Source organism: Rhinopithecus bieti, unplaced genomic scaffold (genome assembly GCF_001698545.2).
Source record: "Rhinopithecus bieti isolate Rb0 unplaced genomic scaffold, ASM169854v2 scaffold_27010, whole genome shotgun sequence".
Taxonomy (NCBI): Eukaryota; Metazoa; Chordata; class Mammalia; order Primates; family Cercopithecidae; genus Rhinopithecus; species Rhinopithecus bieti.
In genome coordinates this window covers 3,565,714-3,591,601 of record NW_016812757.1, presented here as the reverse complement: position 1 = coordinate 3,591,601, position 25,888 = coordinate 3,565,714, and positions in this window count along the sequence as shown.

Below are 25,888 nucleotides of genomic sequence, written 5' to 3'. Positions count from 1 at the left end.
TGAATCTCCACCATGTGCTCAGCAGGGTGTATGATCTTCAGGATACACAAATGAATAACAGCTCCTTTGTCCTAAGGACTTTGGAAACCAAAGCTGGGATGAAACATGCTCTACTTACAGGACACGAATGCATGGCATGGCATGATGGTTTTTCCATAGTATTTTTCAGTGGCAGCCTCACCTATTAGCAAAGTTTTTCTTTTTTCTCTTACATAAAATGAAGTGTTAGACTCCATGCTTTCCAAGGCCTTTTACATTTTAAAACGTTATAATTCGAAGTGTCAACACAGTGATTTTTAAGGTGACCTAAGCATTTGGAGCAGCACTGTTCAATAGAATTTTCTATGATAATGGAAAACTTCTGTGTCTGTGCTATTCAGTACGGCAGCCTCTGGCTGCAGGTGTTTACAGAGTATTGAAATGTGGCTAGTGGCCAAAGCAATCCTAAGCAAAAAGAACAAAGCTGAAGCATCACGTTACCTCACCTCAAACTATACTATAAGGCTACAGTAATCAAAACAGCATGGTTCTGATACAAAAACAGACACATGGACCAGTGGAACAGAATAGAGAGCCCAGAAATAAAGCCACACAACTACAACCATCTGATCTTCAACAAAGTTGATGAAAACAAGCAATGGGAAAAGGACTCCCTATTCAATAAATGTTGCTGCGATAACTGGCTCGCTATATGCAGAAAAGTGAAATTGGACCCCTTCCTTAAACTATGCACAAAAATCAACTCTAGATGGATGAAAGACTTAAATGCAAAACATAAAACTACAAAAGCCCTGGAAGTTAATCTAGGAAATACCATTCTGGACATAGGCCCTGGCAAAGATTTCATGACAAAAATGCCAATAGGAATTGCAACAAAAACAAATTTGACAAATGGGACCCAATTAAACTAAAGAACTTCTGTACAGTAAAAGAAACTATCAACAGAGTAAACAGATAACCTACAGAATGGAGAATATATCTGTAAACTATGTACCTAACAAAGATCTAATGTCCAGAATATATAAGGAACTGAAACAAATTAACAAGCAAAAAATAAACAATGCCATTAGAAAGTGGGCAAAGGACTTTAACAGCCACTTTTCAAAAGAAGACATATATGTGGCCAACAAGCACACGAAAAGATGCTCAACATCTAATAATTAGAGAAAGGCAAATCAAAACTGCAATGAGATACCATCTCACACCAGTCAGAATGGCTATATTAAAAAGTCAAAAAATTACAGATGCTGACGAGATTGCAGAGAAAAGGGAACACTTATGCACCGCTGGTAGGAATGTAAGTTAGTTCAGCCATTGTGGAAAGCAGTTTTGAGATATTTCAAAGACCTTAAAACAGAACCACCATTTGACCCAGCAATCCCATTATCAAATAGAAATCATTCCACCATAAAGACAAATGCACACGTATATTCATTGTGCACTATTCACACTAACAAAGACATGGAATCAACCTAAATGCCCATCTACAGTAAACTAGATAAAGAAAATGTGGTACATATACACCGTGGAATGTTACACAGCCATAAAAATAATTATGTCCTTTGCAACAACATGGACGGAGCTGGAGGCCATTATCCTAAGCAAACTAATGCAGGAACAGAAAACCCAATATTGCATACTCACACTTATAAGTGGGAGCTAAACATTGGGCATACATGGACACAAAGAAGGAAACAACAGATACTAGGGACTACTTAAGGTTGGAGGTTGGGAGGAGGGAGAGGTTTGAGAAACTACCTATTGAGTATTATTCTTATTATCTGGGTAATAAAATAATCTGTACACCAAACCCCTGTGACATGCAATTTACCTACATAACAAAACTGCACATGTGCTTCTGAACCTACAGTAAAAGTTAAAGCAAGTAAAAGCTGAAAAAAAAAGAAAAGAAAAAAGAAATGTGGCTAGAGCAACTGAGGAAATCCAATTTTGAATTCTATCGATTTTAATTAATTGACATTTAGGTATAGCAGCCACGTGTGGCTGGTGGATACCATATTGCATAGCACAAATGTAATGGAAGAGGGAGATGACATGTAATGTGCATTATTAAGAATGGGTAGAATTTCAACATGGAGAGGAAGGAAAGAACTTCCAACTAATATGCTTATGTTTTCAAAAAGACCTTTATTGTCCTCATTCAGCTGAACAACTAATGGTGGAGTTTTTGTTGCCCTGAAGAAAACTGACTGTGCAATGGTTGGGTATTTTGTAATCATTCCCTTTGGCAAGATGAAAACTGACAGAGAGGACTCTCTTTAAAGAAACAGCAGACACCAATGTGTAACCCAAGCCATCATTGCCTGCCTTTTGCTAGAATTGTCTAACTCCATGGAGTACGACAGGGTCAGGACAGGAAGCCTGCCTCCCAAGGGTGAGTTTTCAGGATGAAGGCTCTAGGGTTTCTGCTGACAGAATCGAATTTATGCCATCTGTACCCCATTCCATTATGGCTGGAAGCAGCACTTGTTTGTGAATCAGGGAGAGTGGACTTTCAGCTGGACACACCCCTAATTAGGTGTGCAGCCTTAGCAAAGAGTGTCAATTTTTTCTACTCCTGGTTTACTCATTTGGAAAATAAGGATCTCTAAGGCCTTTTATTCAACTCCAAGATTGTGAGAACGTTATTTTATGCCTAAGCTAAATAATCAGTATGTTTGACATAGGGGCTGTAGTGTTCAAGACTCAAGGTCTTCTCTGATCTTTGCATCCATTATTGCTGACACTTCACAGACATGAGAAATAAAAGGCTTGGATGCTAATACAACTTTCTAAATCTGATGTGGTCTTCAGTAAGTTATGTGAGGGCCCTACTCTGCTATCATATCTGCAATGTAAGGGAATGTAATACTTTTCCAGAGTTGTTGTAATATTAAACAGTGCAACTCCTACCACCCCATTGAGTACTAGCACGGAGATACTCAATTAGCAATTCCTCTATCCTTATCTCCTGCCTGGGCAAGGAGGCTCAACATTATATTATTTTTTTTTCCTAGATAATAAAAAGGCATTTTAAGGTTAGGGACCAAAATATCTTTCCTAAAATCTGATATGGTCTACTTGAGCAGTATTCATGGAAATCAAGCTTTTCAATTTAAAAAGACAGAGGGAAAAAAATCTGCAAAATACCTTTTGATGTTTGCTGCACTTGCCATGAGGAATCTGAGATGTGAAGACATATTTGTACCATTTTATCTTTTACTGTCCTGCTAGTGTGGTAGTTTAATAGCATCAAAGTAACATAATACCAGAGAATGACCATTTGAAATGAGGCAATTTCTCCAACTTACATTTCTCAGGAAACACCATTGCCTCACTTTTGTACCTTGTGTGTGAGGATAGGCGGGGAAGCACTGGCCAAGGAACAGGCTCACTTTATTCTTCCGTGTTATGAGCCAACTGGGATAGAAGGGTCTTAGCAAAATTCAGTTTGAATCTCCTCTCCTTCGAAGTCAAAATGGCGCCCTCAGCTGAAAATATGCACCACCCTTTTTATTCATGCTGCTAGTGAAATGAGAGAAAATTGAATAAAGGTACACAGGGCAGTTACCATACTTCTGTAATTTCCCCTGAATTGCTCACAAAGTGACTATTATTCTCCTCCCATTAAACATGGGGCCATCTGGGGCATAGATATGCAAGAAAGATTAAAATCTGACTGCATGGAACCTATTCTTTAACACGGATTCATGCTTTTGTATTGTGTGGAAAACAGAAAGATTTTCTGAACTTCTATGGGAGCATCCCAGCATCTTTATCTCTTTCACATCTGCCACTGCGTGGAATTGATGGTAATCGTGGCTATTATTGTGGTGTCTTCCTCCACTTAAAACAAGGCCATCTGGGGTTTGTGTGGTAGGGGATGGATTAGCATTTTTTTTTTTCAAGTGCTCCTCTCCTTTAGTAAATATATTTTACGGAAATTATTTCAGAGAAAGGATTATGATAATAATGATTATAACACTAATAATAGGGTTATTTTGTGAGATCGCCTTTAAAAAAAAAAAGCCTCTAGTAAGCATAATGTGCAGCAGGCAAGGCCAGGAGTTGAACACCTGGGCTGGCCTCTGGGAGCAGCCTCTAGCAGTTTCCTCGGCATTGCAGGCTGTCTGAGCAAACCGGCAAAGGGGGCACTGACTCGGAAATCTGGCAGCAGAGGATGGTGGAGAGACCACTGGATGTGTCAAGTGGCTGGTCCAAATTCCAGCTCTGTCAGCTACTTGCTCTTGGTCCTTGGGAGAGCTTGAAATAATCTCAGTTTTCCTATTTGTGAAAAGATAAAATAAGGTGCTAGTACATCCTTTTAAGGGTTGTTGGGAGAACTAAATCAAATAACGTATGCGAGAGCATTTCACATAGAGCTTCGTATGTAGTCTCAATAAATGTTGAAGTTTCAAACTCTAGTGTCAGGCCTCTGAGCCCAAGCCTGCACGTATTCATCCAGCTGGGCTGAAGCAAGAGAAGAATAACAAAAGAAGTGAAAATGGCAGGTTCCTGCCTTAACTGATGACATTATCTTGTGAAATTCCTTCTCCTGGTGCATCCTGGCTCAAAAGCTCCCCCACTGAGCACCTTGTGACGCCCACCCCTGCCAGCCAGAGAGCAACCCCCTTTGGCTGTAATTTTCCACTACCTACCCAAATCCTAGAAAACAGCCCCGCCCCTATCTCCCTTTGCTGACTCTCTTTTCAGACTCAGCCCACCTGCACCCAGGTGAAAGAAACAGCCTTGTTGCTCACACAAAGCCTGCTTGGTGGTCTCTTCACAGGGACGCACGTGAAATCTAGAATATTAGATAGAATGCTTTGCAATTTCCAACTGAAGTGGATTTTCAGTTTTCTTATTTTTGACAGATTAGCACCACAGCAATTAATATTAAAATGGATGTGATGGCATATCTACTTTAGAGTACACAATTAGCTTAAGCCATAGTTTAATGCCAAGAGACTGAGCAAATCTGAAACCTTATTTCAATTAATATTAACAGATGCCTATCAAGTGGTGATGTAGAGTGATAAGGGTAGAATTTGGAGTCATATAAAACGGGTTTGAATTGCCGACAGCCTGACCTTGTACAAGCCATTAGTTTATCTTCCCAATGTCGTTATTTACAATGTCTCTATCGGGAAAGTACGTCGCATATTAGTGAAAAGAATTAAGTTACATAGTTCATCTAATGTAGACTCGTTACACAGTAGGCACTTAATAAATGCTAGTTTTCATATATGCATGTATATGACCAATTAAAAATATATATCGAGAGAGTGTTGTGTATGTGTCCATGTGCATGCACTTCTCTGTCCCACTTTTATTCAGTTCTCATTCCTACCATTCCAATATAGCTTTGTCTTTTTCTCCCACTGAAATTGTGTGTCCACTGGTGTGACTGTTGTTTAATGGCTTGACATCACGTAAGGCATAACCTGCTGTGGCATCTCAATTCTGCCTCTTTCCAATCAAGGGATATCATTTCCTCCACCTTCTACTCTTACTCTGCATCCCTGTCTGAAATTTCTTCTTCTTTCTGAAATTCCACCCTACTTTGTCACACCGTCTTAAAACTGTAGATTTAAAATGGTTGTATACATGAGAAACCAGACTTTGCTTGGAGGACACTGAACTTAATAAAGGTACATTGTTTCCTAACAACATACGTTAGCCTATATTTTTACTTGCTGAGAAAATTTCCTTTTAAGATTATAAACCCAAATCTGTTTCTTTATACAAATATTTATTTTCCTCCATTGTGTAGGCACGTGCCTCGGATATTATAGCACTGTCTAGAATAGCATATTTTCATCTGTTTAGCAAACTTATAAAACATAAGAGCCTGGAATCGTATATTCCTGGCACCTCTTCCAAGATGAAAGGCAATTCTCTTACTGAAGCCATGAACTCTGGATCCTTGCTCTGAGCTAGGTCTGATTAGACAATTCCGAGATGTCTGAACTGGAAGGGGCCAGGAGTGACCTGTGGGTGCTGGGTTATTTTCCTGCATGTCATCCTTCACTCTTTCCCAGCTCTGCTGTGAACCTCTGAGCTACCTTTCCCAGGCTCCCAGGTGAGCTCAGTTTGGACAATGAGAAGCTCTAGTGGGACATTGGAAGGTGGGAGGAAGAGAGAAGCCAAGCTCATTCTCTCTTTCTCGTAAGATGGGAGTCCCCATAGTGACTGCATCTCCTACCAGAGATGCCCTCCATGAACCAAATTTTCACCTGGTGGCACTGACCTCTGTGGTCCCACAACTGCAGACTTTTCTTCCTCTTCCGCATCGTAGGCTAGGGAGTGGCTTCCTGTGCCTGATTGCTTGGTTACCTCATCATTCCATGTTTGGATTTTCAGCTCTCCCATTGCCTATGTAAACCATTTCCTATACTGATCTCCTCTCTTTGAAACAGAGTGACTTTCTTTCTTATTTGAAACTTGATTGATACAAGTGTCCTATTGTCTAGGGTTTTGCAAGCTCTTCTCCTCAGTACCACAAGGTTTTTTCAGAGCTCCTTAGGGCCTCTTGTTGACTCAAGAGGGGAAAGGGAAAGACAGCAGCAGTGGTGCAGCCGCTGCAGCTGTGCAGATACAGCAGCCAGTTAGAAATGGTTCCTGCATGCAAGAAGCTCACAGTTTCACAGAAATAACAGTCATGCATTTGTGAGTCTGTGATGTTTATGTCGGACTGAAGTGTGACTTCTGATCTCATTGTCTGAGGAAGCTTTATTCTTGCTAAAGATATGAATGATTGCGTCAATCAACCAACCCGTGGGGAAAGAGCTTTGTCTCGGTTGCTATGAGATTTTGCCTGTGCGTCAGTAGGGATAAAATGAATAGAGAAAGACCATTGCATGAATGAATGAATGAAGAAACGAACAAACAAACAAAGAAAGAAGGTTGTGTCAGTAGCCAAGGGTTCTTGTCTAAACTCCACGATTAATCTGCGAGTTTACTTTGGGGAAGTCCCTCCTCCTTCCTGGGCCTTCCTGGGCCTGTCTTCCCATCTATATTATGATAAATTTTTACCAGGAAAGTAGGTTTTATCGTGAATGTGAAATGTGAGAGTTGATAGCAGTTTCTTGTTCACTCTGATGAGAAGGGTGCTGGCTGAGTTCCTGGAGCCTTGGTGGATAAGAGTACTGTGCCTGTGTGAGCCCAGGATGGGGACACTGCATATCCTTATGGATGGGTACTGCCTAAGGGCAGACTGGTCAGATGTTCTGTTTCTCCATTTTAACTGACTAATTGGCAAATAGCCTCATCTGAGGCTTTCTCTGCACACAGAGGTGAGTGGAAATTACCGTTGCTCAGGATGAAAGAACATGATCTTTACTGAATCATAGCATGAAGGATTCCTCCCCATTGTAACTGCCCATTTGCCTGTCTGTCTTCCACACTAAAGTGAGAGTTTCTTGGAGATAAGGATGCTTCATTGGCACTGGTAGATCATCAATATCTAACACAGGTCTAACTTAGGCTACATAGTGGGAACTGTTCGTTAGATTTGATGTATGTGACTCAATCATGGGATGTATCTGCAGATAAGCCAGGGGCCAAGGCTGCACATAAATATGAAGGTCAGTATCCAGAGGCCTCTGTCTTAGCCAGTAGAGCCCAAAAAGCAGAGCTTCAGGCAGGGTATGGATGCAGGTCACTTATTTTTGGAAAGCAGAATCAGAAAAGAGTAAAATAAGAAAGGACGTAGAGGTAAACTCGAGGTGTTCTACCAAGCTGATTACTCCCAGTGGTGACTGGGGATACCCGGGGGATCCCCCACAGTGCAAGGGTTGGACGAGGATATATTTATGAACTATTTTCCATCCTCCTGTGTTTACAGGTTGCCCCCTGGGGTATAAACTTTTTCAGACTTCTAGATTAGTCCAGGCATCAGGAAGACTGGGGAGTTGCCTTGCGACTCCCACTTGGCAGTGACAGAGAAGCCCTAGGGCAGAAAGCAAGAAGTGGCAAAGTGTGCAACTAAGTAGCAAAATGTGCTAAACGTGGTTTCAGCAGCAATGAGGGAATTTAACAACAGGGACAGAGAGAGAGAGAGTGAGAAGAATCACAGGAGAGGTCTGACACAAAAATTTAAGGTGAGTCTTATTAGTTCCTTGGAGGTGACCGTAGGGAGTTGAAGACACCAATGGCCATTTCTCTTTTGCATTTCATATCACCAGAGCTGCTGAAGCACAATGACAGAGGAGATGCACAGAGCCACAGGGGCTACTCTCCAAAGCTACGGTCAAGTGCCCTTGGCGATCGGCCAGGAGGTCACTTGGGGCTCAAGCTGTCTAAGCCTGGGCCACGTTGCTACAGAGCTTAGATAAGACTCCATGGAGACAGGAACACCCAGGTCTATCTTTACAACTCACATGCACACAGCTCTTCAGGACTTGAGGCTGCCTCATCTGTACTTGGGTCAACTCTATGGACTCTCATTGGCTCACTGTCATTGGCCAGCCATCCAAACATCTCACAAAGCTGTTGCAATGCTGGCAGGGTTAGGTTGATGCAGGGACCGAGAGACAGGCCAAAGGAATCAAAATTATGAAGGGGTGGGAGCAACAGGACTGTGGCTCACAACTGTGTTGCACAACCTACATGCTGATGACAAAACCACAGCATTCCTTTAAAAATGGAAGGGAGTGTTTGTGTGATTAAGGGAAAGGGAGAACTTTCAACAATTTCCAGAGCACTAAATATGAGGCAAAGATTGGTTAATCTGATTACCTCAAAATTAAGGTTTTCTGTTCAAAATGAGAAGAGGGAAAATAACTTAAATGTCTAAAACTGGCAAGAGATTAATATCTGAATTTTAAAGGAATTCCTAACAAGTACATGAAGAAACATTTTAGTAATTAATAATTAGATAAATAAGACATACAAAAAGTTATGGCTCCAAGCCTATTAGGCTGGTGAGAAAACCACAAAGAGTGTAAAAGGTGATCATATCAAAGGTTGACAGAGATGTCCAATACAGGAATATGTTCTAGGGAGGATACAGGTTGGTGCAGCCATTTTGAAAACCAACCTGATAGTAATCAATCAACTTAAGTGTAGATGTGTCTTATGAGTCCAGAAATTCTTTCCCCACATACATAACCCTCAGAAATCCTTCCACATATCCATGAGAAGACTTGCACAAGGATGTTTATTGAACACAGTTAGTGATGCCAGCCAGCTGCGACTTCCTGGGAGGAGGTGGTTCATTTGCAGACAGACATTGTGGAGGAGTGAGCAGCAGTTTGGGGCACAATTTGGGTGCTTTGGTGTCCTATAATCTCATGAGGGGTCTTAAAAATGTGGTACTTAATGAAAATGTAAGAAGAACAGGGAGAAGTCTGACACAGTTACAATTATTTCAAAAATACCCATTTTAAAAAAGAAAGACACCTATGATATAATATTAAAATTGTTGATAACGGGAGGTAGAAATGTATTATGAAGATCAAAGTGAATAAATAATAAAACGAGAATCTTGCATGACCAGCGATAATAACGTACAGTAAACGGAAGAGTGTGCGTATGTATTCAACTCCATCCTTTGCATTTCTGTGTTTGAGGTTAAAAATCAATACGCAATTGTATAAGGCTCTTTACTTTTTTGTTGTTTTTTGTCTTTTAAACTTTCTTTTTATTATTGTTTTATTGATTGATTTTAAGAGACAGAATCTCACTATGTTGCTCAGGCTGGTCTTGAACTCCTGGGCTCACATGATCCTCTTGCCTAGGCCTATCAAAGTGTTTAGATTACAGGCATAAGCCAACGCACCTAACCCTAAAACTCTTTATTTAACCTAACTATAATATTAAGGAGACATAAAAGGAAATTAATATATAAAATAATAAGTATATAGAGATACATAATACTCTGACGCAAATTCAGAATTCTTTTGAATTTGACAGGTACAATTGCAGATGATACAGGAGTTGTAGAGGGCCCTTGAATGTCACCAGCAGTGTCTCAGTGAGGTTGTGATTTTTCAGTTTTCTGGCTTTTGGTAAAATCCCCAATAACACAAAGCATATTCTACTTTTGAATTAAAAGTAGTTGTGTTCTTGGAAAATTAGTAGGTATTAAAGCTGTGCAAAGAAAATTGTGTGTTTATATTTGTAAACTAGAATTAAATTCTAGATTCAAATAATTTTTAAAAGCTTTTCCACTCACATGAATATCAGGTGAGTGATTTGAAAATTGCATCAAATAAAGAGAAGTCTTTGTGGCACATAATTGTCCCATAAATTGGAGGGCATCTGGCATCCAAACAAATGCCAATAAATCCCACCCCCAAAGGTTGTGACAAAAAGATACACCCAAATACTCATGATTTCTCCTAGGAGGGGATACAGTCTTCCTTGATCTCTGTTGGGAATATAAAATTCAGAGTGCTTCTAATGGAAATCCAACTTCTTGTTCTCTATACTATAAGACTTCTATAATCTTCAGATTTTAGAATATGATATCTTGAAAGCGAAGGTTAGAAAAAAGGTAAAATCTCGTAAAAAATGATTTGTAGGAGATGAGAATTTCATTTAAATTGACCCGAATCAGGTAAGTCTTGGTGGTCTCTGTCATGCTATGATCATCGATATAACAACGGAAGCAATGAATAAATGGTTATTTCCCAGGGAAAATCCCCAATCCTGGTTCAACTGGAAATAACTCATGGCACATAAGCACATGTGAAAAGCTAAAATAATGATTAATTAGAACATGAATTCCCGGAAGCTATGAACATGTTGTTATAATACCAGCAATTTCTGCTTTAGGTATTGAAAAGTCACACGGATTATGATAACTACCCTTGGTCTGATATTGGTTTCCTTTAATATTTTTCAAACTTTTAGAAAAGAGGATTCTATTTTCAAATGAGCTATTAAGTGTATCTGTAAAATGTAAAGCAGATGAAAGATAAAATCAGTATTTTGTAATGCAAATATATTTTATAAGCTCAAATTTATAACATTTTTCTTATTATAATATCAAGTAATTACAACATGAGGCAGTTTTTTGGCTTAATTGAAATCAGAGTTATGGATGATAGCCCAGTCTGATTGTTAGCATTTGATTTATCCTGGATTTTTGCTGTGACTGTACAAGATTAAAATATCCTGGTTCATTACAGATAGGTAGTTGCAATTTCTTTTTAAGTTTGCATTCTCAAGACTTAATGTATAAATCTGTTGCCAAAGCCTAAAATATAAATGATAAAATTTTCATTTAAAAATTAAACACATCATCAGCAATATGAAACTTCTCTTGTAGCCAAACCATAGTGCCTATTCTCATAGCCAACATATAAATCTAAAAGCTAGACAAATAGCAAAACTAACTAAACTAAACCAAACAAAACAAAGAGAGAAATCACTTAAGCCCTGAAACTAATTGCATTAGGACACAATCACATACAGGTGTGTCATATGTTCTTTTGTTTTTTTTTTTTGAGATGGTGTCACTCTGCCTCCCAGGCTGGAGTGTAGTGGTGTGATCTCAGCTCACTGCAGCCTCTGCCTCCTGGGTTCCAGCATTTCTCCTGCGTCAGCCTCCCAGGTAGCTGGGACTACAGTCATCCACCACCACGCCTGGATAATTTTTGCATTTTTATTAGAGATTGGGTTTTACCATGTTGGCCAGGCTGGTCTCGAACTCCTGACCTCAGGTGATCCACCCGCCTCGGCCTCCCAAAGTGCTAGGATTACAGGCATGAGCCACCGTGCCCAACCCATATGTTCTTTTATGGCACAGATTTAAATGAAACTGGGACAGGAGCACGAGTCATTCACGGGTGCCTGAGCCTTGCCTGGCACTGATGAAAGAAGACCCATAGCTGTGACAGTGCCCAATGCACACTTGGATTTCAGGTAAGCGCGGATTCTTGCAGAAGTTTGAATCTTCTGAAGGTCAATGCAGACCTAGAATCTTTTTCTTCAATCATTTATCTGGCATGAATTTAGATATATTCATGGAATACATGCAAAAAAGATGTTCAGATCTGTTTTAAAATAGGGTATCCTAGTAAGACAAATAAATACCTTGGTCCAGTATGTTAAAATTTGATGCAGAACTGCACCGTTTGAAAATAGTTAAATATAAATATTAAACATGAAATTCTGAGATGCCATTTACACAGCTGAAAGCAATCATTTGTAGAATCGGTCCTATTTAGAAGTAACTACATTTGAAAGAGCTAGTTAGATATTTCTTGTTAGAAACATATTCTTAATACCAAAGCACAGAGGAAACTAGAAATAAACAGACTTCATGGGTATCGATGAGTTCCCCTCCCTGGCTGCCATTCCCCTGATTGTTTTGGTTCTTAATCTTCTTATGCCCATTGATGATATTCATCATGCTTTAATTTACTGAATAAGGTAGTTTTGAGGATCCAGTGATCACTTTTTGTGAGAGTGCTTTGATAAGACATTTCAAGCCTTCTCTGCCTCTTACAGATGAGTAATTTGCCTTGTAAACAAGATCCAGGCTTTGCATGCTTGTTGTAAGACAGTAGGTGTCATTCTAAGATAGACACGTCAGTCCAAAAGGACGTTTAATTATAAGACAACCACGCTTAAAAAATCTTACAATATTTTATGACCTATTCAATTCTAAAGTATTAACTACTTGTAAAAATTCACTTTGTGTAGTAAGTAAAAAAGAAGAAAAATCACTCCCACTAACCACGCTCACAGACACCCAAAGTCAACAATTTGATTCACTTCCTACCCATCTTTTATTTTCTTATTTATAGCTCTACTTTTGAGCACGGTCATATTTATACTTTTAATTTCACTATTTTGTCTTAATGTTATAAACAAATAGTTTCCCATATGAAACCGTAGATTTTTATAACTCCAACTTCAGAGCAAACAACAAGCTGTCTTATTTTACCCAGAGACAACATATCTGATTTCCTCTCTACCTTTACCCTTCTCCAACTGTCTCTGTCTGTTAACATAATTTTTTAAAAGTTTATAAATAAGGAATGGTGATATTTGGGAAAAGAAGACTTTCAAGAGTAGTCAGTAAATACCTAGTACTATCTAAAATACAGGGCGAGAATTTCTGGAGCATATTAAACCTCACTGGCAGATGTATTTCAATATCCGTGGATCAATGTTGTTAGTACCAAAGGCCACAAGTGTGAGCCATTATAGTTGTAGGGTCAAGACTTCACTAGAAAGAAACATAAAAACAGAACAACAGGACTGTGACTGGAGATGGCACAACTGGAGAGGAAGGCCGTCTCCCACAGTGGTTGTGGTGGGCCGAATTCTGTTCTCTGAAAATTCACATGTTGAAGTGCTAACAGTGCCACAGGATGTGACTGTATTTAAGAAGAGAGTCTTTAAAGGGGTAACTAAGGTAAAATGAGGTGATTGGGATGGGCTGTAATTCAACATGACTTGTATCCTTATAAGAAGGAGATCAGGACACAGACACACACAGAGGGAGGACCATGTAAAGTCCCAGGGAGGAGATGGCCCTCTAGGAGACAGAGAGAGAGACGTCAGAATGAAATACAACCTGACGGCACCTTGATCTTGAACTTCAATCCTCCAGAACTGTGAGACAAGAAATTTCTGTTGTTTTAAGCCACCCGGTTTGTGGGACTTTGTATGTCCTAGCAAATTAATACAGTGGTTGAACACTGGGAAGGCAGAGTTTCCACGTGGCATCTCACCTCCATCCTTAATAACTCTGTTCCTGACTCCATCCACCCAGCCCTCTGATTTACCATCTGTACTTGGTGATAAGGATACCTACACCTACCTATTTCTTGGGGTCTCATGAAGATGGAGTGAAGGTATCTATAGCATTTAGAACCATTCCCAATCTATAGTCAATGCTACCTAAGTTTCAGTTTTTGTTGTTTTACTAATATTAGTATAATAGAAATAACATGGACTTTGGCTTTACACAGACCAAAGTTTAAATCTTAACTCTGCTACTAACTACCTATCTCTTACTTACAAATGAGACTCATCTCATTTGAAAAATGAAAGAGTAATTTGTTCATGTGAATGCTGGGAGAATTAAATGTGCAATGGACAGAAAGAGTTGAAGATTTCAGCACAATAAATATCACCCCTTTACCCAGCCCTCTACCCTATGCCAAGCTGACCAACAGGGCCTTATGGTTGAAGAGGGAGAGATGGATGAAAAACAAAAATTTTGCAGCTATCACAAGCATTTCTAAATGATGCGAATCAGAAACAACAATTGAAGGAGGAAATGGTGGCTGGCCAGGACAACCCCGGCAGCTCAATGCCTGGACACTTCACTTTAGGAGTGAGTAAAAGTCACACTTATCAGGATTTCTCACCCTATTTTTCTTATCATTGGTCTCAGGATTCAATATGTATCTTTCCAACAGAAGCCCACAATTGCTCCATAGGCTAAGTGGCAACTCTGCCGCATAGTTGATTGTCCACATGAATTGCCAGTGTCACTGGAACTCTTGTATTTAAGATATTTTCCTACAAGGTTATGACTTAAGGGTTTATTTCTCTATCTCACGACACAGCCTCTGCTTTAGGTATCTTCCATGATAAGTACTTACTTCTTTCTTTGTGGCCTAGAAGGAGGAAGATTGAATTACAAACAGAAGCCCTCCTGTCCAGTTGTTACTTCCTTATAATACAATTATTTCTTTTTCGTGTGTTTTTGTTTGAAATGGGATCGCACTTTGTTGCCCATGCTGGAATGTAGTGGCACCATCATAGCTCACTGCAGCCTGGAACTCAGGGACTCAAGCAGTCTTCCCACCTTTGACTCCCAAGTTGCTGGGACCACAGGTGCATGCCATCATGCCTGGCTAATTTTTAAATTTTCTGTAGAGATGTTGGTCTCACTGTGTTGCCCAGGCTGGTCTGAAACTCCTGGGCTCAAGCATTCATCACATCTTGTCCTCCCAAAATGCAGGCACAAGTCACTATACCGGCCCAATTATCTGTCATTATTCTAAAACACTTGTTGAGTGCTTTACAAGTGCCAAGCTTATGCAGGCACTTTCACATGTGTGATCTCACCGAATCGTCATGACTTACTAGGACACTATTATGATAACACATATTAGAAATATAGAGACTGACATGCAGAGAGATGTTGCTCTCCCAGGGCCTGAGAACACGTACCTGAGGAGCCAGGTGCACACCCACCCTGTCCACCTTCAGCTGCTTTATACCCATCATGTCTCACTCCTTTCATAAGACATAACTTGGCTTATCTGCCTGCTTTATCTAGCCTTAAATCTCCAGTGGAATTCCTACCAAAATGATTCACAAAGAAGTAATTTTCACCCTGTAAAAACAGCGCTGAAATTTTGGGGAAACGATGTTATAACCAGACATATTTTGCTTTAATGTCTCTGCTTACATTTTTAGTTCTGTGTTTCCTTTCTAACCAGCAACCTTGGCCCTCGAGTTTCTTCAATTTTATTACTCTCAAGTATTTGCCCGTCTGTCTCTGCTGGCTCCTGCTCCTCCCACCTCAAGCTTTCTCTCTCCCAAGCTGTAGTCACTTCCCTCCTTGAGGAATGTGCCCTGTCTGTTGAAATCCCTTGCCTGAATCAATGGTGTGGATTTGCAGTCATCAGTTCCCCGCAGTTGAAGATGGAATATGCTCTGGGCTCCTTCACAGGCTGCACCCAGCTTTTTGTTCTGACACTGATGTGAGGGGTAATGCCTGAGATTCAGAACATTAGGCCACACTTGGGACCCCAAGAATCAGGGGTGTGGCTCTTGCAGAAGAGTCCCGACAGGCATGGTGCAGACTTTGAAAAACAGCTTCCTGTCATTTTTAGGGAAAAGCGATTCCTAGTGGAGTCATCTGGGTGAGAATGTTTTTCAGGAACTGTTTGGAGACAGGGGCCTTTTCTAACAGCCTGACCTGGGCCTCACACAAAAGCAAACATAATATTTTTAGGAAGAAAAGCCAAGTCTGCCCCTCTGGCCCCAGGCTTCATGCGGGTTCTGCTTCCCTCCAGCTTTGCGACGGTGAACGCAGTAAGCGCCTTCTCTGAGCCTCCGCTGCCTCATCTCCAGGATGGGAAGAATGACAACAACCACAATGCCAGCCTGTTATGAGCTGAACTGTACCCCACAAAGTTCATCTGCTGAAGTCCTAATCTCTAGTGTTTCAGAATGTGACCATATTTGGAGACGATCAAGTCAAAATGAGGTTATTAGAGTGGACCATGGACCAACGTGATGGTGTCTTGATGAAAAAGGGGAATTTGGAAAAGACATGCAAAATGAAAAGAAGACACAAAGACACAGAGAGAAGATAGCCATCTCCAAGCCAAGGAGAGAGTCCTGGGACAGATCTTTTCCTCACAACCCTCAGAAGGAACCAACGTCCGCCACACTTTGATCTTGGGGTTCTATTCTTTAGAATGGCGAGACAGTAAATTTCTATTGTTTAAGCCACCCAGTTTGTGGTTCTTCTTAGGCCAGCCCTAGCAAACTAGTGCACAGCAGCCTCAGGGGTTTTTGAAAGATTAAATGACACAATTTATGTAAAGTGCCCAGGAGTTACACAGCAAGCTCTCAAAAATTCACTGTCATCATTGTCATATTCGTCACATTAGAAGTGGCAACATCTTCATTGACATTGAAAAGGAAATGCCATCTTCGTGGACATGGACGTTGAAAGTTATGCCCTGTGTTGAAGCCTATACCAAGATTTTCATCTATTCCCATTTTAGAGCAGAATATCTATATGAATGTGTGTGTGTATTGCATATTTCCATTTCATGATTTTGTGGTGGGATAAATAGCAACTCCTTACTTCTCTTACCCAGAATTGCTTCTGTTGCTCATAAAATTAGGAGCTGGGGTCTGTGTCTAGCATCTTGTAAAGATTTCTTTCAGTTCTAGCAGCAACATTCCTATAACTGAGTAATGATTGCATAGTATTTTCTTATCAGTGTAGTTACTCAGTTCTCCACTTACAGAGGCAGCAGCAAGGGCACTAAATCTAGAGTGAGGAAATCAGCATTTCGGTTCTGGATCTGCTATTAAATATTTGCAGGCCTTTCGACAAGTTAATAACCTTTTCTGGACCATCTGCAAAGAGATGGATGGCAGAACAGAGCTCAAGTGATCAATAAAGTCTTTAAGAACCTATGACAAACTAAGATTCTGATGGTCACCTAATTGAGGCAATAACATTCCTTCCATCTGTGGAGAGCCCAGTCTTGCTGAACAATGCAGTACATCTCTTACTGAAAAAGTTTTTTTTAATGTAGTTTAACCATCCTCCTGCCATACGATTAGCATTTTCAAGTGGATCTGAGTTAGTTGAAGCAGATGGTTTATCTTCTCTCATAGTGCTTCGACTTGGACATTATATCATTTCTCCATCTAACTCCGTCCTTGCAGTGCTCAAGGAATCCTTCCAAATTTTGCGCACTGTGTTTTGACTTATTTAATGCAGACGTACTTTACCCGCAGTAAACATGATTACCAAAATACTTTAACTTGAGAGCTTCTGCTTTCCTCTCTGGTGTAATTAGTCACACTGCACTCTCTCTGCATTTAGGGGAAAAGGGAAGAAAAGAAAACACCACACACAGCATCTTACAAATGTGTCTTTACTTCTCTCCAGCTGCTGGCTCCACTCTTTTGAGTTTTCAGAGTGTCAGACCCTTGGAACAAGGGTAAAAAAGTAGAAAGTTCCAAGTGTTGTCACTTGATTACACGCCTTCGAACGCAAGGGATGGAAGCCACACGTGGGTCGGGTGAGAATTCACCAAGAGAGGAAGCTTTGAAACTGAGAAGTCCCCACCCAAGCAATTGGCTTTTGCTGCTGCTCTAAGTGTCTCAACATTGGGCCGAAATGTTTTGTCTTCATGACTTGGAAAGAGAAAAGTCCCTTTGAGTCGTAATAGCAACATGAAATACTGGAACGTCTTACCAGTTCATAACACACCTCACTTTTCAACTTGACCTTCCCAACAGGGAGGCAGCCACTGTAGTCATAACTATGAGACCCATGGAACCAGACCTATCTGGCTCCCATTCCTGATCTTGGCCAAGACAAATAATCCAACTTTCCCTGGGGGATGACCGTGAGTTTCAGGGCTGTAAAGTTGCTAAGAGAGGGCCTTGCGCGAGGCAGGTTTTCAGTAAGTAGTGCCCATTGTGTCTTCACATGAGGAAACTAAGGCCCAGAGCAATTTCATAAACTTGTGAACATTATTTAATATCAAACAGATTCGGGTTTCAATCTTGATTGTTTTCTGTGGATTAGGGTAGAATTTACATAGAGTGAAATGTGCACATTTACGGAATACATTTGAGCCTAACGTCTCTGGCAGCACCAAACCCCATTCCCCAGACACCTCAAGCCACATAGGCTGCAACTCTCCTCCTGAGACTTAACTCCTGTGCTGCACAAACTGAGTGTTCCAGGGGGGCACAGCATCCCTGGGGACACTCTGTGCTTCGTGCACCTGGTTCTCATGCAGTGAGCGCTTCCCTGCTCTCAAGGCGGACAGCCTCCCATTTCTGCCTACTGTTGGCCACTTTGCAGTGCCTTCAAATACACACAACCACTCACACATGCACCGCCCACCCACATGTAGGTTTATTATCTGATAATAAGCTGCTCCACAATGACCACATTCCTAAAACCCAATCTAATTTTTTTAATGTTCTTTTCACTAACACTCATTTTCTAAGGGATGAGAAATTCAGAAAACACACACACACACACACACACAAACACACACACATCTGCATAGAAATACAAAGATATATACATGCACATTGCCTGGGATTGTATGGAAGAATTATAGCCATCCCCAACCACGAACAGATTAGGAAATTTCTTGAGTTCTGTCTTCTTTTCCTAAGATGTTGACTTTCTCATAATCATGCCAGATAGCAAAGGAATATTCTAAGTCTCCCAAATGTTTATAACAGAGAGTCTTAAGAAGTATGAGGGGGTCTTAGAGATTTCCTTAGCAGTCTAAAAACACTTATGAGTGCAGCCGATTTTCTCTTCTGCTGAATACACATTTCAAAGAAGTCATCTCATACAGTCTCTGGCCTGCAAGTCCAATGCTAGAATTTTCCTAGAGAAAATGAGGACCTGTTTGAACTGGGAGATTTCACACAGCAACTGCCTAAACACTCAAAGATTATGAGAGAGGGAAGCCAGAGAAGCCAAAGGCTGAGAAGTAATGCGGGGCCTTTCAGTGCTGGCTGCCACCGTGTGTTCTTTGTGACGACTATGACTTGAATATGAGGTGATTAGTAACTAATGTGATCTTACAGAAAGGAAAAGAAAAATTCAGCCAGGCGCAGTGGCTCACACCTATAATCCCAGCCCCTTTAGGAGGCCAAGGAGGGCAGATCACTTGAGGTCAGAAGTTCGAGATCAGCTTGGTCAACATGGTAAAACCCTGTCTCTACTAAAACTACAAAAATTAGCCTGGCATGGTGGCACACACCTGCAGTCCCAGCTACTCAGGAGGCTGAGGCAGGAGAATCACTTGAACCCGGGAAGTGGAGACTGCAGTGAGCCAAGATCGCACCACTGTACTCCAGCCCGGGTGACAGAGCAAGACAAAAAGCAAGAATTTTACTATTAATCTTTTATCGTGATATCTGTTACACAATAGGATGTACAAGATTGACCATTTCTGGATATAGTTTTTGTGACTCTAAAATTATATTTATCCTTCACTACCCCTCTCCCATTGAAGAAAAAAAAACTATATATGCATGTATGTATGTATATTTATGTCTATATATACTTGTACCTATATTGAAGGAAGGAACAATTAGAAATCAGCATGTGTGTGATCAGCTAATCTAACCACCTTATCCTACAGAGAAAAATCACTCAGACTGTTGTGGCATAAGATGTCAGCTATGCTGGCAGAGCTGAGCTGCATGCAGCCTTGCCGAGTAACTTTTAACTTTGCTGGACTTCTCGCCTGTTCTGATAGCACCACTGATCACATGAAGCCATAAAAGTCATCTGAACTCCTAGATTTTCATTTCTTTTTTTTTTTTTCGCTTTAATTTCAAAACTTCTCATATTTTTATTGTCTTTTTTGCATTTCACCTACCAATAACCGGGTTCGGGTCGTGAACCTTAGTCTTCTCATTACAAGTTCCAAATAATTTTTCTCTACTCCTAATTCTGCACTTTCAACCTATCCTGTACTTTACTGGTAATTCTAGAGATGATTACTTTTAATAATTGTTAATTAGAGATTCATATGTAATTAGCATATAAAACCTGAGCACCTATGGATAGTTTTACTTAGGATGGGTCTAAAATCAAGAAATTGATTTTAAATAAAATTTAAAAGGAAGAATAAATAAAGAATAGTATAAATAAAGTATAGCAGAAGCTTAACGTTTAAAATACACTGGTGCCAACAAGAACGTGGAGTGTGGTGAGACAAATTCTCTTGGATACTTGGTTCTGCCATATAGAAGTTCTGGGCGAGTCACCTTGCCTCTGTGAGCCTTCGACTTGTCATTAGCAAAATGAAATAATGCTATGCACAAGAAGTTTTATATATATACACACTATGTTATATATAATACTATACATATATAATATATGTATATACACACTATATTATATATAATACTATATGTGCACACATTATATTACATGCATATGTGGTGCCTTTATATCAGTTATGAATTTGTTTTGCTTTTTAATGCAGTGTCACCTGTCTCTGAGCCTGTTTTCACCTGGGAGATGAGGAAAATCTCCTGTAGGTTTTGATTAATTGTTGCTCCTTCTCTCTGATGTGAGCTGAGAATCCAGGACTTCAGTGGTGCTCAGAAAATAAGGAGCAGGCTGGGCACAGTGACTCACACCTGTAATCCCAGCACTTTAGAAGGCCAAGGTGGGCAGATTGCTTGAGCTCAGGAATTTGAGACCAGCCTGGGCAACATGGCGAAACCCCATCTCTACCCAAAATACAAAAACTTAGCCAGGCATGGAGTGGTGGTGTGTGTCTGTGAGAAGCTGAGTTGGGAGGATCCCTTAAACCCAGGGGTTGGAGGTTGCAGTAAGCCAACTGTGCTACTGCACACAAGCCAGGGGACAGAGTGGGACAAAAAGGGAAAGAAAGAAAGAAAGAAAGAAAGAAAGAAAGAAAGAAAGAAAGAAAGAAAGAAAGAAAGAAAGAAAGAAAGAAAGAAAGAAGAAAAGAGAAGAAAAGAAAAGAAAAAGACTTACTTCACAGAGATTGTTGTAATCTCATCCCACAAGATGCTGCTGTGGACGGTTCTTCTCAGGGTGCCTCAGACTTTCATTTTCCACTCTGAAACACATCTGAAGACATTTATGCCAGATTCAGAACATGAAGGCCTGGCAATATTCTTAGGATGACAAGAAATTTTATTTTTTCCTTAATACTCTCATAGTAGCAAGAACCACACCCACGTGAATTCAATAGTTTCCTGCAACATGGGTAACAGTGTCTTGAAAGAGCACACTGGATACATATGAGCTATTCTAAACACCAGCAGCAGTATTATTTAATGCACAGTTCTCTCCTCATTCCACTCCCTCTTCTTAATCCTTGATGACTCCTCTCACTCCCTGGGTTAGGCCTAATCTCCCTGTCCAGGCATTTAACCCACTCTGCTTTAAACACAGCCTACGTCATCAGCCATATCTCATAAGCCCTCTACAAAAGGACTACCTGAACAGAGCCAGAACCACAAATGTATGTTGTCTGAATTAATACCCGTCTGTATCAAAGCTGGTGACTTTGAGCTATCATGGGTGTGCTCAACTCTATCCTCTCATGCCTACTCAAATCTTTCCTAGGTAATTTCCTCCTATTATACCCATATCATAATTTGCTACCTTTCTGTGAGTCTTTCTCCTAGGTATACAGTCCGTAGCTATTTTAAAAAGTTACTGACCCCCTAACTACAGCTTTATGCTCTACTCTCCTTGAATACGAAATTCCTCGGAAGTCTCATGGCCATCCACTGTTTCCACTTCTGCTACAATTTTCTCTCGAAAGATTGGCCGTACACTACACCAGAACCACCCTTACAAGGTGGTAAAAATGGTGACATCCAATGTTCAACTGTCACTCCTCGTCCTACTTGACTTTGCAACAATATTTACTGTATTTAATATTTCTTCATTTTTAAAATATTTTTTCTGCTTGGGTTCAAGAAAATCCACATCGTTTGCTTTCTTCCTTCTCGCTGGCCTTCCTGCTAAGTGGCCTTTGCTGGTTCCTCCTCCTTTCCCTGACTTCTGAACACTGTGGCATCCCTGGTCTTAGCACCCAGACTGCTCCTGTCCTCCGTACTCATGCCCCAGGTGACACCATCCAGCCTTCCTCCTTTAAACACACCTCAGCACTGACAGTCCTAAATGTCTATCTCTAACACGACCCCTTTCCTTCTGAACCACAGGCTCATATATTCAGCTACTTCTTGACATCACCTCTCTGATGTGTAATAGGCACCTCAAGCATATCAAATCCTGCATGTCTGAAGTGAACTCCTCCTTGGCCCCACTCTCCAAACTTGTGTGTCTCACTGTTCAGCTATCTCAGTCAATAGCAGCCCCATCCTACCATTTGTTTAGCTTCTGGCAGCATGGTTTACTCTGCTCTCTCTAATGCCCCACGTTCACTCCCTAGCAAATCTAGTGGATTCGGCTTTCAAAACACATCCAAGTCTGGGTGCAGTGGCTCATGCCTGTAATCCCAACACTTTAGGAGGCCGAGGCAGGCAGATCACTTGAGGTCAGGAGTTTGAGATCAGGCTGGCCAACATGGGAAAACCCTGCCTCTACTAAAAATACAAAAAAGCTAGCTGGGCGTGGTGGCACGTGCCTGTAATCCCAGCTACTCCAGAGGCTGAGGGACGAGAATCACTTGAACCCTGGAGGCGGAGACTACAGTGGGCCGAGATCGCACCACTGCACTCCAGCCTGCATGATGGAGTGAGATTCTGTCTCAAGAAAAGAAAAAAATCCAATCTTGGATCGTTTGTCTCTGCTCCCCTGATACTCCCATGGTTTGGGTCACTGTCATCACTAACCTGAGTATTGAAATAGCATCTCACACAGTTTCCCTCTGTACATTTCTGATTTCCTATCATCTATGCTCACCAGCAGCCAGAATGATCCTTTTTATTTTTATTTATTTATTTATTTATTTACTTTGTTTGTTTGTTTGTTTTTGTTGTGAGATGGAGTCTTGCTCTGTCACCCAGGCTGGAGTGCAGTGGCATGATCTCGGCTCACTGCAACCTCCATCTCCCAGGTTCAAGCCATGCTCCTGCCTCAGCCTCCCAAGTAGCTGGGATTACAAACATGCACCACCACGCCTGGCTAATTTTTGTATTTATTTTATTATTATTTTTTCAGTAGAGATGGCATTTTGCCATGTTGGCCAGGCTGGCCTCGAACTCCTGACCTCAGGTGATCCACTAACCTCAGCCTGCCAAAGTGCTGGGATTACAGGTGTGAGCCACCACTCCCAGGCTTGATCCTTTTTAAATATGCTAATTCAAGTGATATCATCTGCTATTTAAGTCACTCCAATAGCTTCCCAGCTTATTCAGAGTAAAACCCAACATTCTTTCAATGGTCCATGGCATTGCATAGTTGACTTTCTTTCTTGCTAACCTCCCCGATGCTTCCTCAACTCCAGTCATTTCTGTCTCCCTGCCTGCTCTGGAACATGCCAAATGTGCGCTCACCTCACCATGTTTTGCTATTCACTCTGCCTAGACCTTTCCCTGAGTGACCCATTTTCTCAAACCATGGAAGGTCATTTTAATTACTTTTTATTATGTTTATTGTCTGTCTCCCCTTGTCTGAAAAGTAAGTTCCATAAAGGTAGGGTCTTGTTTTTGTTCACTGTTTAGTACCCAGAATCCAAGACAGTGCCTGGCATTTGGTTAGCATTCAATAGATATTTGTTGAATGAATGAGTGAGTGAGTGAATGAATTAATAAGTGGATGAGAGTGATGATTTGAGAATAGAACTGGACCAGTATTTCTGTCGAAAAAATATCTAAAATGAAACGTTAAAAACTCCTAAACTTTAGAGTTTTTTGAATTGAATTTAGAAACAGCGATCACAAGAGACAACAAGGAATTTCTTGCTTTATTTTTTTCCTTCTTTCCGTCTTTTCTTTCTTTTGGCTGTGAATCCCACTACACTTCATAGAATTAAGAAATCTAGTATAAGAACGTTTTATGAGGTGAGATGTGTTAAGCTAAAGGGAGAAGACCATGTGAAGATGCTACAAAAATGGTGACAAGGCATGAGTGATGATCAGAAAAAGGGATTACAGTCTCTGGGTCCACGTTCAATAGCTCTACTATTTTATCTACATCTTTTGAATTTATTGAGTTGCATTTCATATCCTCTGCTCTTCATTCAGATATTAATACTAAATAAGCTTAGAAGCATGTGTACAAATCATTGAGGAAGTAAGAGTGGTTCTAGGAAGGTCACATGGCAAATACTAACATTCAATGTTTATTCTTTAGAAGTTGTCTCCAAGTTTAAATTGTAAGCCTGCATGTGTTTTTCCTCCATACCACTGACTGTTAGGGGAGGGAAGAGTGAACTTCTCTAGTCTAACCCTACTTGGCCAGTGACATAAATTTTCTTGACTTTTGTGTTGATGTGTAAGTTTCTGAGTTATTTGCCTAAGATTCAAGGAATATAGGTACGCGTGTGTATGCATATAAATACATATATAGTTTCAGTGAACTCTTATAAATGCTCTAAATTTGGTACTTTATTAACAAAAACACAGGCTCAGAGAGGTGGAGTACTTTGTCCAAAGTCACATGACCAGTTGGTCCCAGAGCCGGGATTCAAAGATAAGTATATCTAACTCCAAAATCTATGCTCTTTTCACTGGGCCCCCTTGAAATCTCACCAGCACACATTAAAGCAATTTGCATGTCTTGCTTGCAAAAGACCATCTATTGATTCTCAGACCACCCCAGAAAGGTCAGATAATTTGCATTTTCAGTGTATCTGTCCAGTGCATTCTGCTCACCTGTGGAAGTGAAGATAGGTAGGAATTCTGAAGGGAGTGCAAATGATGACATGTCCAGAGCTGGGATGCTCTAGGTTTGGAAATGGGCCTAGGAATCTGCACTTTCAAAATAACTTAACATGGCCGTTATGTAGGTAATTAACTCAACTTAAGAAATGCTGTCTTGTTGGGAAAAAAGTCTATTACATAGTAGTCTCATAACATATCGGAGATACATGTTAAACAATGCACTTATACCTTAAGAAAAGAAAAGCACGCTGCATAGCAAGAAAATGTATCCAAAAGCACAAGAAAGTGTATTCAATATTTAATTATGATGACATTAAAGTTATATAGTTATTTAAAAATCAAAATACCATCTTAACAAGCCCATCAGAAACAATCCAAATTTCCTCTTTGTGGCTAATCTAACTAAACCAGGTGTTTCCTCTTTTAATAAAACTTTCCTTGGTTTGAATTTCCCTCAAGTGCAGAGGCTGATGCAACAAATAAAATAAATGTAGCCTCCAAACTGAGATGGAGAAAGTGAGGCGGTGTCAGCGTGTCAAGGCAGTAATCAGTCGCCACAGAAGAAGATTAACAAGGGAGATTGTGGCCGGGCACAGTGGCTCATGGCTGTAATCTCAGCCCTTTGGAAGGCCAAGGTGGGCAGATCATGAGGTCAGGAGTTCGAGACCAGCTTGACCAAAATGATGAAACCCCCATCTCTACTAAAAATACAAAAATTAGCCAGGCATGGTGGCGCACGCTTGTAGTCCCAGCTACTCAGGAGGCTGAGGTAGGAGAATTGCTTTAACCTGGGACATGGAGGTTGCAGTGAGTTGAGATTGTGCCACTGCACTCCAGC